Source organism: Bufo bufo, chromosome 4, assembly GCF_905171765.1.
Source record: "Bufo bufo chromosome 4, aBufBuf1.1, whole genome shotgun sequence".
Lineage (NCBI taxonomy): Eukaryota > Metazoa > Chordata > Amphibia > Anura > Bufonidae > Bufo > Bufo bufo.
Window position 1 is genome coordinate 55,965,105 of NC_053392.1, and position 15,833 is coordinate 55,980,937.

The 15,833-nt window shown below is 46.7% G+C and overlaps 1 protein-coding gene across 2 annotated transcripts in view; it reads left to right on the forward strand.

Moving 5' to 3' along the window:
* The first annotated feature begins 10,534 nt into the window (after positions 1 to 10,534).
* LOC120997259 (cytochrome P450 2C5-like) overlaps positions 10,535 to 15,833 on the forward strand; it is a 77,352-nt gene continuing 72,053 nt past the window's right edge. For both annotated transcript variants that reach the window (XM_040427271.1, XM_040427272.1), the window contains exon 1: positions 10,535 to 10,581. The gene's annotated coding sequence lies outside the window, so the exon portion shown is untranslated. The remainder of the gene's footprint in view (positions 10,582 to 15,833) is intronic.

A 15,833-nucleotide genomic window follows, 5' to 3' on the forward strand; every position in this document is an offset into this window, starting at 1 on the left:
CAAAAATGACCAAATACCTCAAGTGTGAACTCAGCCTTACAGGTCGATGTTAGCGTCAGGTATAAAGAACTGGGAAGAGGCCCAAGATTCTAGTGTAGCGTGAAAGAGCGCACTCCTTTTACACAGTCGTCAGCTGATTCCACGTAGATGTCTATAGAACCTGTTCTATTAAAACGCTTATACAAGTAGAACCCCCCTGACAAAGTGGAGAGGATTGCTAGTCAATTGCACAAAGATATAAGCAAACACTGAAAGAATAAATGCTTGGTGGTCATACTTACTGCAAATGCAGCTAGAAGCTCTTTGCGAATATAATTGATCAAAAATATTTCGGGCCCATCTACCAGTCGACAAGGTAGCTTCTAATCAGATGGGTCCTACTCTAACATGCCTCTCCTGGGCTTACAGCCTACAATCTGGGCAAAGTAGTACCAAGCTGTATCCTACGCATGCCTCTCCCAGGCTGTGAGCCTGCAGTATGGGCTGAGTAGAATACAGCTGTACAAGCTATCTGATTAAAAGCACATGGTAAATGCCTGGGAGAGGCATGCTTAGGATACAGCTTGGTACTACTTTGCCCAGATTGTAGGCTGTAAGCCCAGGAGAGGCATGTTAGAGTAGGACCCATCTGATTAGAAGCTACCTTGTCGACTGGTAGATGGGCCTGAAATATTTTTGATCAATTATATTCGCAAAGATTTTCAAGCATTTATTCTTTCAGTGTTTGCTTATATCTTTGTGCAATTGACTAGCAGAGTGCTGTTACCTGTAGTTCTACTAATCCAATTGTGTTTTAGCCAAGGTAGCGTGCACCTGCGTTCTCATATTCACTCATTGTGGAGGTGCTGGTTCGTTTATTTTTCTTCCCCAAAGTGGAGAGGATGTCAGCAGTAAGTTTGTGTTGACGTTGCTGATTATTTTGCCCTTCCTTTGATCCCTCAGAACTAGGGATCAGCGAATCGACTTTGGATGAAACTTTTGAAGTCGATTCGCATAAAACTTTGTTTTAATACTGTACGGAGTAGGAGCTCCGTTCAGTATTAGAATGTATTGGCTCCGATAAGCTGAAGTTATTGCCTCGTGAAGTCTCACGAGACTTTGCGCAATAACTTCATAAATTAATTTGTACTGTAAAAAAACATTTCCTGACCTTGGAATCGACCCAGAGTTCAGGAAATGTTTTTTTACAGTACAAATTAATTTATGAAGTTATTGCGCAAAGTCTCGCGAGACTTCACGAAGCAATAACTTCAGCTCATCAGAGCCAATATATTCCAATACTGTACAGAGCTCCTGCTCCATACAGTATTAGAACGAAGTTTTATGCAAATCGACTTCGAAAGTTTCATCCAAACTCAATTCACTGATTCCTAGTCAGAATAATAACCCCCCAAAAAATGGATCCTGTCTGTTGAGCATCCACCTTCACTCAGTCAGCATTTGGTCAGTAATCCATCAGTATTGCTAATGCCAAAAAAATAGGAGTGGATCCAAAACAGATGACATGTGAATGGAATATTTGCATGTCTTCTGTGTTTTGTACCCACTCCTGCTTTTGGGTACCAAATCATAAACCAATTCTGACGGGGCCATACAGCTGCTACACAGACAGGATCCGTTGTCTAATTTTTCTTTCCTTCCTTCTGACAGATCAGAAGAAGGTTCAAACAAATTATGTCAACCAGGCCAAAAAGGCAAAATAGTGGCCCAGTCATGAAGTGGGGAGGGTGGGAACAGCATGAGTGGCCCAATGACATAGTGTTGAGGTGGCAGCAGCATCAGGAGACTACATAGTGGCCCAATGACATAGTGTGGAGGTGGCAGCAGAAGCATGAGGCCACAGAGTGGCGAGGTGGCAGCAGCATCAGGAGACCAAAGGGTGACCCGGTGACAGAGTGGGGAGGTGGGTGGTACTAACAGTACATGCTGACAATGGTGTGTGTAAGAAGGAGCACTTGGCATCAGATGGGTGGCAGCATCAGAATTGTAGTTGAGGCAGGTAGCCAGAAGAAACTGGTCTCTTTTGTCAAAGTTTGGGTGAGGCAGCATGGATGATCTAAACCAGGCATGCTCAACCTGCGCCCCTCCAGCTGTTGAAAAACTACAACTCCCACAATGCCCTGCTGTAGGCTGATAGCTCTAGGCTGTCCAGGCATGCTGGGAGTTGTAGTTTTGCAACAGCTGGAGGGCCGCAGGTTGAGCATGCCTGATCTAAACTGATGCATCAGGCATTGGTGGGTCGAATTCCTGGCTAATCCACGCCTGATTCATCTTGACAAAGGTCAGCCTCTCCACATTTTGGGCGGACAGGTGAGTTCTCCTTGGGGTAACTATGGCACCTGCCGCACTAAACACCTGCTTTGATGCCACACTACTGGCCGGGCAGGACAGCTTTTCCAGGGCAAACTCGGCCAGTTGCGGCCACAAATCCAGTTTGACTGCCCAGTAGTCCAGCTGATCTTCAATGATGGCTGGAAGGGTGCACTCAAAGTATGCCACCATCTGCTGGTTCAGGTTCTGCTCTGTCTAGCTGCTGATGAGTAGTTTCTTAACTATGTGGATGAAGAAAGCTGCTCATCAGCCACTCTAGACTCAGGCTGCTGTTGATGGAGCTGGTACTTCCCCCCCCCCCCCCACCCCCTAGCAGCGATGGCAGTTGAGCGTGGGCGCAGACCAGCAAGAGGATGGACGATGGCGCAGATAGGCAGCGGCCAACTGACTATATAGGATGTCTCTCAGTTTCAGTTTGTCCTCACTCTCAGCGGGTGTAAAAAAAAGGCCCTCATTTTGGACCAGTACCGAGGGTCTGAAAAAGGTGGAGAGCCAGTAGTCATCCCTCTGCTGAATGGTGACAATTCGGCTGTCTCTACGCAAGCAAGTGAGCATGCATTGGGCCATTTGTGCAAATGACTCTGAGGGACACACTGCCTCCATCTCCACTGCATACGACTACCGTGTGTATGGGTCATCTGCCTCATCTTCCACATCTCCCTCTTGCTCCTCCGGCTGCTCATGCTCCTTATCTCCAGTCATCTGTGTAGAAAAACCACCCATTTCGCTACACACTGCTTGTGCTTCAATGTTCTCCTACTCCTCCAGTTCAGCTGCCACAGGGCTCATGTGGCTGTGAGATGTAGGCACCACGTCTCCAGTCCCATGACAAGACAGATTTACCACCATCTGTTCCAGGATATGAATCAGTAGAATGATGTTCTTCATCCCATTGTCCTGGCGACTGACAAAGTGGCCTTCTCAAAGGGCACTAGCAAATGGCAGGTGTCATGCATGAGCTGCCCCTGGCTAACATCAAAGTTACACAGGGGAGTACCTATACCAGCCTGTATCATCAAGAAATCATTTATGGCCTTTCTCTGTTCGTACAGTTGGTCCAACATATGGAGGGTGGTATTCCAACAGGTGGAAACGTTGCATATCAGCCTATGTTGAGGGAAGCCGTTCTGCCGCTGTAGCGCAAGGAGGGTGTGCTTGGCAGTATACGAGTGACTGAAATGCATGCAAAGTTTCCTGGCCATTTTTAGGATGTTTTGCAGATGGGTGGAATACTTCAGGAAACGCTTGACAACCAGATTGAACACCTGCATCATGCAGGGAGCATGGCTCAGCCGTCCTTGATGCAGCACCGACACCATGTTCTTCCCGTTGTCAGTCGCCATGGTTCCGATTTTCCGTTGTCACGGAGAAAGCCAGGATTCTTCCTCTCCCGTGTGACTCCGTTCGCCCAGGCAAACTAGGTGCAGAACAGCGTGACACGGCACATGTAGTATGCTGGTGGGGCACTGTGAATTGTCCTTGCAGTGGAGGCTGAGGACAAGGTGGAGGATGAGGAGGCAGAGGTGGACATTGTCGCAGGACCAATGGTGTGAGAGTGTGGAGGCGGAAGCGGCGTCACCTGGCCAAGTTGCTGGTTTGGCTGGGCAGTAACCACATTCACCCAGTGGGCCGTAAAGGACATGTACTGTCCTTGACCGTAGTTATAGCTCCACACGTCGGCGCTGCTGTGCACTGGCAGACACCAACAGGCTGAACGACTGGCCCACCTTCTGTTCTACACGTGTGCAGGGCGCTGCCGTGAACTTTGGAAGACACAGACAGGCTTAAGGACTGGCCCACTTTGTTCTACATGTGTGTGCAGGGCTGGTACTGCCTTTTTGGCAAAGAAATGACGGCTTGGGACTCTCCACCTCAGCTCGGCACAAGCCATCAGTTCTCTGAAAGGTGCAGAGTCCACCACTTGGAAAATAAACTAAATAATGAGGGGCACACCTAACAATACAAGAGGGAGTGCAGGCCTGGTATCAAAAAGAAAACATGTGAAACACTAAAGAAAGAAATACCATAACTTGGCCGCACCTCCAAGAGTAAAACATAATTTATTGAAACATATAAGTTGAAAACATGGATTCATGAAGCAAACTCAACTGATGGGGAAAATTAAAGTGCTACAGTATATAAAAGAAGTCACCATGCAATCATAATGCCACAACAGGAAAACAGTAGAATATCTGTGACCTAGGTGGAATACTTATCGTGAAACATAGTGGTAGCAAAAGGAATGACTAAAGCCGATCAGTGAGGAGAGCAAAGTACAAGGACTAGCTTCCTCAGAGGTCCATCTGAATCCATATGACTAATTTAACATTTATAATTAACATAATCGTATCTTAATTGAATAAACCTGTGGTAGAGCCTATCGGAGAAGTTCTCCTGAAGAGGGGGGCCAGAGAGAGGGTAACAGAATGTTTATGTTACCTGGATCCTCCCCGATTCATGGTCGCGCCCAGATGCAAATGCAATAAAACAAGCCGGCGTGTTGGAAAAGCAGGTGCGCATGCGCAAGATGGCGCCCAAACCGGAAGTCAGCGCCGCGATGCGTTCCAAAGACCGGAAACGCAGCCCGGCACCAACGACAAGCCCGGCCGCCAGCCCACGCAATAACCTCCCGTGGAACGCAGGCAGGGGGTGCGGACCAGCGCAGAGGTCAATTGTGATTAAAATATAAATATAATTATACATAGTATCGAGCCACATGGTGTCTGTCAAAGTAAATGACAAAGATTAATGACATGGTATAAATATAATAGATCAATTACATGATTATACATATAGTGATATTATAGTAAGTACCAGCATACGTAGAAGCTATAAGCAAAAAATAGAAATAAATAAAACCACAATCAAGGCAATAAGTGATACATACCAAAAATATATATTCCATGATTATATAAACACACAATATAAGCAGACCATTAGAGCCATAATAAATCCACAATTAACATGATCACAAAAAGTACAGTATACATAGGCCTTTGGAGCCATAGTTACAGGGCCGGCATCACCAGTAAGGCGCCACATAGCAGGGGGCTCCCGCCGCGATTTAAAAAAAAAAAAAAAAAAAAAAGAAGTTGGTTAGAACTAACATAACAGTGGCGGCCGGCGGCGCCCCTCATGCTGCGCCGCCAGAGCGGCTGAGCGCTCTAAAGAATCCCGGCGGGCCGCGGCGGCGGGCGGCACATGTCAGACAGGCAGCGCACACAGGCAGCAGGCTGCGCACTGCGCAGCACTGGGCTGAGCCGGCGCCTGCTGACTCCTGACTGTGACAGTCTGTGACTGAGCGCTGCTGCCTCAGTAAAGCCGTGGGGGCGGGGGGGGGGGAGTTGCGGGCGGGAGGGGGGGTCTGACGTCCTTACTCTGAGTGACTATTCTAAGTTCTAACTGCTGCTAGCTTATGCCGGCTTACCTGGCTTCAGGCTGCAGTGCAGAGGGTGGAGCGGAGGCGGAGCTCTGCTGACTTTGGAGCTAATGAGGGGTGGAGCGAAGGAGGAAGAAGAGAAGGCGGCAAGGCCGCACACTCAGCAGCCCAGCAGCCAGCCAGAGCCACAGTGGCCCACCACCAGCAATTTGCCTCCCCCGACCCCCAGTGCGGCAGTGCAGTCGTGCAGTGCCTGTGCCTTCTGGGACAGAACTAGAAGTGGGCTCCTAGCCTCCTACCTGCCTGGATTGGAGTGCAGCCTGCAGGTGCAGCTGCTTTCTTCTTCCCCAGGACCCCAGCCAGGGCGACATTCCTGAATGGTGTACGTACCGTGTTTGTCTCCAGTCCCCAGAGCCCGACCAAGAGCCAGACTGCAGCCAGAGACCAGCTCATCTTATTGTCCTGGACTGGTAAGTAGTCAGTAGACAATGCAATATGTTTATTATTTACTGTATTTTTTGCCTTATAAGACGCACTTTTCCCCCCAAAACAGTGCGTCATCCACAGATCCCCCCATAACAGTGCGTCATCCACAGATCCCCCCCATAACAGTGCGTCATCCACAGATCCCCCCATAACAGTGCGTCATCCACATATCCTCCCTATAACAGTGCGTCATCCACAGATCATCTGATAAGGGGGGGGGGGGGGGGGGCGGCAATTTTTATCTTGCCTAGGGCGGCAAAAATCCTTGCACCGGCCCTGCATAGTTAATCCATCACAAAGTACAATAATTAATTAATGAAGAATCACAAGCATATGTGTGCAATAAATAAATAAACATAAATAAATTCATGGACACATAATACCCTAAATTGCAGTATTCCGCATTGGCTCGATTATACAGCCCAAACTGTGTCCCATACCCCAATCACTGTTTCCCTGAATCAGATAGCGAAAAAAGTAAATTGTGTAATCCAACAATCTATATCAAGGTTTATGCGAACCAAAGGATGGCAGACCATGCACCGGGGAGAGAGGGGCCAAGGGAGCAGGCGCAAAAATGGGAAGAGGACCAGCGCACACAAATCTGCATGCTAAATACATATAGGCGGTTAAGTAAACAATAGATTGGTACGGTCAGAAGTACATCACATTACAATGTTGTAAAAAATATATTATTACAAATAGTGTCCAAGCAGTTCAATAAAGATTTATATATACTGTATATAAGTGCAAGAGGTGTTACACTGCAGCAATAAGCAATCAATAGATTGAGTATGCTCCAGTGGCCACAGGGGATTAAAGTGATAAGTGCTATATAATATATAGTGTAATATACCTCTGCGGTTGTGGGAAATGGGCAGGGAGAAATGCTGTCCATTATACCTAAACAACTACAGAGAGTAAACATAGGAGAAACGTGAAGAAGAGCAGGCGAAAAGGATCCATGAATTCTTTATCCCCGCAATCCAGTGTAATCAGACCCCTTAAAAACCTAGAAAGGAAACAATAAGCAAAATGAAAAACAGACCAAACAAAGTGAAAGTGAACTTAGGAATACGTAGGTCTGTACAAATAAGACAGAACTTATGTATAATAGCCATTAAAAGTGAGTTCCTCATTTAGACCACCTGGGGCCTGTGAACCAAGGTTAAAAATCCACCTTGATTCCGAGCGGAGCAAACTCCTAGAAATATGCGTACCCCTAATATTACCCCGGACAATATCCAAACACACCACCCGTAGGTCGTCATACCTACCATCATGGTTGTCCAGGAAGTGGGTTGCCACTGATGTTAGGGGTTTGTCCCCCTTACTTCTGTCCCGCGCTGCCAGCCGAATATTCGAAGTGTGCTGTTGTATTCTCTTCCTGAGCTCCTGCAGGGTCTGGCCCACATAGATCCTATTACAGGGGCAGAGAAGGGCATAAACTACATTCTTGGAGTGACAGTTGATATAGTGTTTGAGATCCACCCTGTTGTCCTGTCCTTAGGCAAAGCTATCTGAGTTCAGCATGAATTGACAGATATTACAGTCCCCACAGGAATAGGTGCCTTTTAAAGTGCCTCCTCTACCCGTAGTACCAACCGGGCGTTGGAAATGGCTGCGTAGGGTATCTTTGAGATTCGGTGCCCTCCGAGCTATGATCCTTGGTTTGTCGTCGACATGCGACGCTAATTTACCATCTGATTGAAGTAGGAACCAATGTGTATTAAGGATTTTGTACAGGTCAGACCACTGGTTATTGTATCTAGTGATCACACGTACCTTGTTATCCCGTGTTTTAATCTTGGGTACAAATAGATCCTCACGTTTAGATTCCTTGGCCCTTTCGAATGCCCGAGATACAACCTTTTTAGGGTAACCCCTCTCATGTATTCTTGATGATAAATCTTATGAGGCCTCCTTGAAATCGCTGAATTCAGTGCAATTACGTCGTAAACGTAGGAACTGGCCCCTTGGTATACCCTTCTTCAGGTGTGCCGTGTGGAAGCTCTCAAAGTGGAGTAGATTGTTAGTTGCAGTGCTTTTTCGGAACAAAGATGTCACGATTCTGGAATCCTTCAATTTGATTCGAAGATCAAGGAAGTCAACTTCAGACTCAGAGATTTTGTGTGTTAAGAATATATTCAACGGATTCTTGTTGAGATGACCAATGAAGTGTTCACAATCCTGTCTGGGTCCCTGCCAAAAAAAGATAATATCATCAATAAAGCGATACCAGCCCACCACATGATCCCTGAACTGAACCAATGGGTACACCCGTGTGGCCTCCCACCAGCCTAGAAAAAGGTTGGCATAGGAAGGCGCACACCGTGCACCCATGGCAGTACCAGAGATCTGCCTGTAGAAGGTGCGGTAAAAAACAAAATAGTTGTGTGTGAGCACAAATTCCAATAGACTCACCAGGAACATGTGGTGGGCTGGATCGCCAGTGATTGAGCCAGACAAAAAGAACTCGACAGCTGTGAGCCCATCACTGTGGGCAATATTGGAATACAGTGACTCAACGTCACATGTGATCATCAGAGTACCAGGCGGTAAGACAACATCCTTCAATTCTTGTATGAAATGCATTGAATCCCGAATATATGATCTGAGGCCCAGTACAAAAGACTGTAAAAAGAAATCCAAGTAAATACATGCTTGTTCACATAGGCCCCCAATGCCAGCCACAATGGGGCGGCCAGGTGGATTTTCTAGATGTTTGTGCACTTTTGGCAACATATAAAATGTGGGTGTGATGGGACAACTCACCTCCAAAAACTGGAGTTCCCGCTTAGTAATGATCCTCATGTCAAACGCCCTCTTTAAGAGTTGGTCCAGTTTTTTCTTGAATATTGTAGTCGGATCTGCTGGGATAGGGGTGTAAGAGACTTGATTACCCAATTGGCGTTTGGCTTCATTCGTATACATCCCCATATCCCACAGTACGACATTCCCACCTTTATCCGCTTCCTTTATGACAAACAATTTGTTCTGTTGTAGTTGTCGGATAATATTGGACTCGGCCACAGCCATGTTTCTACCCTTGATAGTGTTCTTTTGTAGTTTATAGACTTCTTGTAGGACTGCTTGAAAAAATAAATGGATGTTAGGGAACATACTCAAGGAGGGTGTGATTGTAGATGGTTTGGATACACTAAAAAATCTCCTACCTAGGTCACTCTCATTCTCCTTGAGCAGGTCCATCAGATCCAGGAAGACCCCGCGTTCATCCTCCGCAAGTTCTTTCACTAATGTTGGTTGAGCATAAAGTAATTTGAAGCACAATTGCCTACAAAATAAATAAATGTCTTTTATAAACCCGAACTTGTCGAGTGTGCTCATGGGGGAGAACGACAGTCCTTTCTTCAGGACAAGTTTTTCTTTGTCCGATAATACATACGAAGATAGATTAATGACCTGTAATGACCCAGTATCCTGGGAATGTCCGGCTCCTACATCCGTTTCCTGTGGGGTGGTGGATGATTGTTGCCCCTGCGCAGCTGGGGTCCCCTTTTTCTTGGATTTACGTAGTCCCCTCCGAGTTCGCTGTCTTCGCTGTTTTCAGATAAAAAAATCAATATCACTGTTTGTGTTGGTAACAGTCTGCTTCAAAGCGGTATCATTCAGATGATGGCCCTTTGAGGGTGCCCTTGTATTACCACTGTGTTTCCACCTATAGGCCTGTTTCCTCTCAAAGTCACCCTTATCCCGCTGAAATTAGATTTTTTACCCAACATGATGTCGTTATCAAATTGCTCAAGGGTGTCCTTCAATTTGGCCTGAAACATATCAACCTTCTCTTTCTCATGCTGTTCCAGTTTAGCTTCCAACTCAACAAGTCTAAGTCTAATTTTCCCCATCAGTGGGGTTTGCTTCATGAATCCATGTTTTCAACTTATATGTTTCAATAAATTATGTTTTACTCTTGGAGGTGCGGCAAAGTTATGGTATTTCTTTCTTTAGTGTTTCACCACTTGGAAAAGGAGGGACTGCAGCACCAGCAACTTGGCCAGGAGTACGTTCAGCTTCTGCGCTGTTGGATGAGTGCACGCATACTTAGGGCTGGACTGGCCTACCGGGATACCGGAAAAAAAACGTTAGGCCGGTACCCTTGACTGCCACACAGCCGGCCGTGCCGACAGCGAGGAGGCTCCTTGGCTGGTGCAGTATATTACAGAGAGACAGAGTGACTGACAGAGAGAGGAGCCCATCCCCCGGCCCCGCCTCCAACAGCAGGCTCCAGCACGGACATTGCCCGGAGCCTGACTCCTCCCACACATGTGACTGATCACATGATCATGACATCACGGAAGGTCCTTTAGCCTGCTAGCTGCTGCTTGTGCAGAGCTGTCACCCGGCTGTTCAGGGCTGTGTGTCAGGTAGGAGGCTGAGTACAGAGAGGCTGGTGATTCTCAATATCAATAGGAGTTTCAATAGGAGAGCGATTGTTTCAGCAGTAAAGAAAGACTTTGCATACAAAGACAGTTATGTGCGTGGTTTAGGACACATGAGGGAACATTAATAAAGTAATGCTGTGACACATAGGGCCATGAGAGGGGCCAGCATAATATGCTATATGTGTGTCATTCACACATATAGCATCTTATGCAGGCCCCCCTCATGGACCTATGTGTCATAGCACACATCCCCTATAACAGTGCATCATCTATAGGTCCCCCATAACAGTGCCATCCACAGATCTCCATAACAGTGCCATCCACAGATCCCCATAACAGTGCCAACCACAGATCCCCATAACAGTGCCAACCACAGATCCCCATAACAGTGCAACCACAGATCCCCATAACAGTGCCAACCACAGATCCCCATAACAGTGCCATCCACAGATCCCCATAACAGTGCCAACTACAGATCCTTCATAACAGTGCCGTCAACAGATCCTTCATAACAGTGCCATCCACAGATACTTCATAACAGTGCCATCCACAGATCCCCCATAACAGTGCCATCCACAGATCTCCAATAACAGTGCCATCCACAGATCCTTCATAACAATGCCATCCACAGATCCCCCATAACAGTGCCATCCACAGATCCTTCATAACAGTGCCATCCACAGATTCTTCATAACAGTGCCATCCACAGATTCTTCATAACAGTGCCATCCACAGATACTTCATAACAGTGCCATCCACAGATCCCCCATAACAGTGCCATCCACAGATCCTTCATAACAGTGCCATCCACAGATCCCCCATAACAGTGCCATCCACAGATCCCCTCCATAACAGTGTCATCCACAGATCCCCTCCATAACAGTGCCATCCACAGATCCCCTCCATAACAGTGCCATCCACAGATCCCCCATAACAGTGCCATCCACAGATCCCCTCCATAACAGTGTCATCCATAGATCCCCTCCTTAACAGTGTCATCCACAGATCCCCTCGATAACAGTGTCATCCACAGATCCCCCATAACAGTGCCATCCACAGACCCCCCCATAACAGTGCCATCCACAAATCCGCTCCATAACAGTGTCATCCACAGATCCCCTCCATAACAGTGTCATCCATAGATCCCCTCCATAACAGTGTCATCCACAGATCCCCTCCATAACAGTGTCATCCACAGATCCCCCATAACAGTGCCATCCACAGATCCCCCATAACAGTGCCATCCACAGATCCCCCATAATACTGCAAATAAACCTCTAGCACAATTCCCTTAAAATATCGCATCGCATATCGTTATCGCATCCTGTTTGGGAAAAGCTGGTCTACTGTGATAATATAAACAATGGGGGTCCTTCAAAAGAGCTATTATGGGGCACAATTCTTATTCGTGCTTACACACGTGTTTTAAAATGAATGCTTTCGCCTTTTATAAACATGTAAATAAGTACACAATGCTGTGGGGCAGGTATGAATCTTTTTCCAGGGCTGGTTTTTATCCCCAGTCCGGCCCTGCGCATACTGTTGTCTCTTGGCAATCGCTTCGGTGATCGATTGCTGACGGAATTACTGATGAGTAGGAGCAGGAGCATCTGGACCAGCAGAAGATGGGATTTACAGACAGCTCTCTTTGGCTGAGGTGGTGGAGCCTTGACTGGCTTAAACCGGGTGCGTGCCACTGGGTGATGTAGCGGTTGCTGAGGCAGGCTAGACCACCACATCGGAGCCATGGTTCTCCCAGGCCACTTCATGGCAACGCTGCATATGTCGGCGCAGGGCCGTAGTGCCAACATTTGGCACCCTGGCCACGCTTCATCTTCTGCCCACAGATGCGACATATGGATACGTCCACCTCCTCTGGCGCTTTGAAAAAAAACTGCCACACCGCTGATTTTACCCCCAACAGTCTGCACTGACTGATTGCTACCGACACTGCCTCAGTGAACCCCTGCACCACTACTTCCCGGGCAGGTAGGCTGCTGCGAAGCAGGTGGTCTACCCCAGGCACGTTTGGCTCCCGACCTCCCACTGCTGCCAACCTGCTGACTCCGCCGCTGTCTCACAGGCAAGCTGCCACCCTCTTCTCCTGATGATGATGAAGTCCCTTCTGCACCCGGCTCCCAAGTGTGATCGGCTTCATCATCATCGATTAGTGTCTACACATCACTTATGTCCTGCTCAACGGCCTCTGACCACTCGCAGCACACGCTAGCGTGCCACTCTTCTCATCACTACTTGCCCGACTAGCGGAGGAAGCGGCGGATGTCTCCTCCAGATCTTGGCTGAGGAGTAGCTGCTGACTGTCCTCTAGTAGCTGTTCCTCGCTGAAAAGTGGAGCAGAGCCTACAGCATATACTACTTCTCGCGGTGAGGGAACAGAAAAGGACAGAGGCAGGTTGAGGACAGGTCCCTGCTCCGGAGCCATGACAACTAAGGGTTGTGTCTGACCAACCCACCGACTGTTGCCTGGGGGTGTCTGATGTCACTTGGGATGACGTGGATGACCGAGTTAACCAATCGGTAGAGCACCCGAGCATCGCAAAGTGTTCTACTCGAGCACCCGAGCACTTTGGTACTCGATCAACACTAGTGACCTGTGTATATATTTCTCGTATTGGACTAAAATAGGCCACTAAACGATTTCAGAGTAAATAAGAGAAAAAGTGAACTGCGTCGATTTTTCTCGTATTGTAATGAAATATGACAAGAAATGCTTTTAGCGCAAATAACAGCAAAAGTGACCTGCGTAAATATTTCTCGTATTGTATTGAAATAGGCCACTAAATGATATCAGCGCAGTTAACAGCAAAATTGACCTGCGTATATATTTATCTATTTCCACAGATAAAAACCACTAAAGGCTTTTCAACATAGCACTTTTACCCAATAACTAATTGCTGGAATGACAGAGCTGTATTATGAGACTATCTGGATCCCCAAGTAATGTTTCCCTGCACTTGTAAATCGCTTTTTTTCCCAATGAGGATTTTCCTATGACTCTCCCTAGCATCTGCACAAGTCTCTCCCTGCCTGTGAAATGGTTCCTCTCACTATCCTTTCCCTGAACTTCTTTCCTTTTTTTTTTTAACAATTCGTTTTTCTTTCACTCTCCCTAGCGCCTGCATATACAGTCGTGGCCAAAAGTTTTGAGAATGACAAAAATATTGGAAATTGGAAAAGTTGCTGCTTAAGTTTTTATAATAGAAATTTGCATATACTCCAGAATGTTATGAAGAGTGATCAGATGAATTGCATAGTCCTTCTTTGCCATGAAAATTAACTTAATCCCAAAAAAACCTTTCCACTGCATTTCATTGCTGTCATTAAAGGACCTGCTGAGATCATTTCAGTAATCGTCTTGTTAACTCAGGTGAGAATGTTGACGAGCACAAGGCTGGAGATCATTATGTCAGGCTGATTGGGTTAAAATGGCAGACTTGACATGTTAAAAGGAGGGTGATGCTTGAAATCATTGTTCTTTCATTGTTAACCATGGTGACCTGCAAAGAAACACGTGCAGCCATCATTGCGTTGCATAAAAATGGCTTCACAGGCAAGGATATTGTGGCTACTAAGATTGCACCTCAATCAACAATTTATAGGATCATCAAGAACTTCAAGGAAAAAGGTTCAATTCTTGTTAAGAAGGCTTCAGGGCATCCAAAAAAGTCCAGCAAGCTCCAGGATCGTCTCCTAAAGAGGATTCAGCTGCAGGATCGGAGTGCCACCAGTGCAGAGCTTGCTCAGGAATGGCAGCAGGCAGGTGTGAGCGCATCTGCACGCACAGTGAGGCGAAGACTTTTGGAAGATGGCCTGGTGTCAAGAAGGCCAGCAAAGAAGCCACTTCTCTCCAAAAAAAACATCAGGGACAGATTGATCTTCTGCAGAAAGTATGGTGAATGGACTGGTGAGGACTGGGGCAAAGTCATATTCTCCGATGAAGCCTCTTTCCGATTGTTTGGGGCATCTGGAAAAAGGCTTGTCCGGAGAAGAAAAGGTGAGCTACCATCAGTCCTGTGTCATGCCAACAGTAAAGCATCCTGAGACCATTCATGTGTGGGGTTGCTTCTCATCCAAGGGAGTGGGCTCACTCACAATTTTGCCCAAAAACACAGCCATGAATAAAGAATGGCACCAAAACACCCTCCAACAGCAACTTCTTCCAACACTCCAACAACAGTTTGGTGAAGAACAATGCATTTCCCAGCACGATGGAGCACGGTGCCATAAGGCAAAAGTGATAACTAAGTGGCTCGGGGCCCAAAACGTTGACATTTTGGGTCCATGGCCTGGAAACTCCCCAGATCTTAATCCCATTGAGAACTTGTGGTCAATCCTCAAGAGGCGGGTGGACAAACAAAAACCCACTAATTCTGACAAACTCCAAGAAGTGATTATGAAAGAATGGGTTGCTATCAGTCAGGAATTGGCCCAGAAGTTGATTGAGAGCATGCCCAGTCGAATTGCAGAGGTCCTGAAAAAGAAGGGCCAACACTGCAAATACTGACTCTTTGCATAAATGTCATGCAATTGTCGATAAAAGCCTTTGAAACGTATGAAGTGCATGTAATTATATTTCACTACATCACAGAAACAACTGAAACAAAGATCTAAAAGCAGTTTAGCAGCAACCTTTGTGAAAACTAATATTTGTGTCATTCTCAAAACTTTTGGCCACGACTGTACATCTGTCCCTGAACAAAGTACGATAGTGAATGGCAGACTGTAAGATGGCCGCCGTATTTATAGGGCTGTGACATCACCGGGCTGTCTGGCTGCTGATTGGCTGCATGATGATGACATTATGGGTCATCCCGCCTTCCCAGAGTTCCTTGCCCCATGTCCTCACACGTGTAGCTGCCATTTTAGCTGCCATTGTAGCAGGCTAGCTGCCATGTTAGGAAAAATTGTGCTTCGTTACCACGAAGCGCAAAGAAAATTTGCATTCGCTCGGAATAAAATTTTTCCTGAAATTCAGAACGAATTCGACTTCGTCAGCTTTGTTTCGCTCAGCTCTACTTAGGACACATTAGGGAGGGGGTAAATCCAGGAGAAGAGCTGTGGAATAAGCTGGTCATGTATGTGACGCACAGAGTTGAGTGACAAAATGATCCAGCTCTCACAGAAATAAGAAGAGAGGAGATGACCAAGGTCTTGTTGGCATTTTCTAGCAACATACAATTCATTTTTAAAGGGGAACCTGTCACCATGAAAAT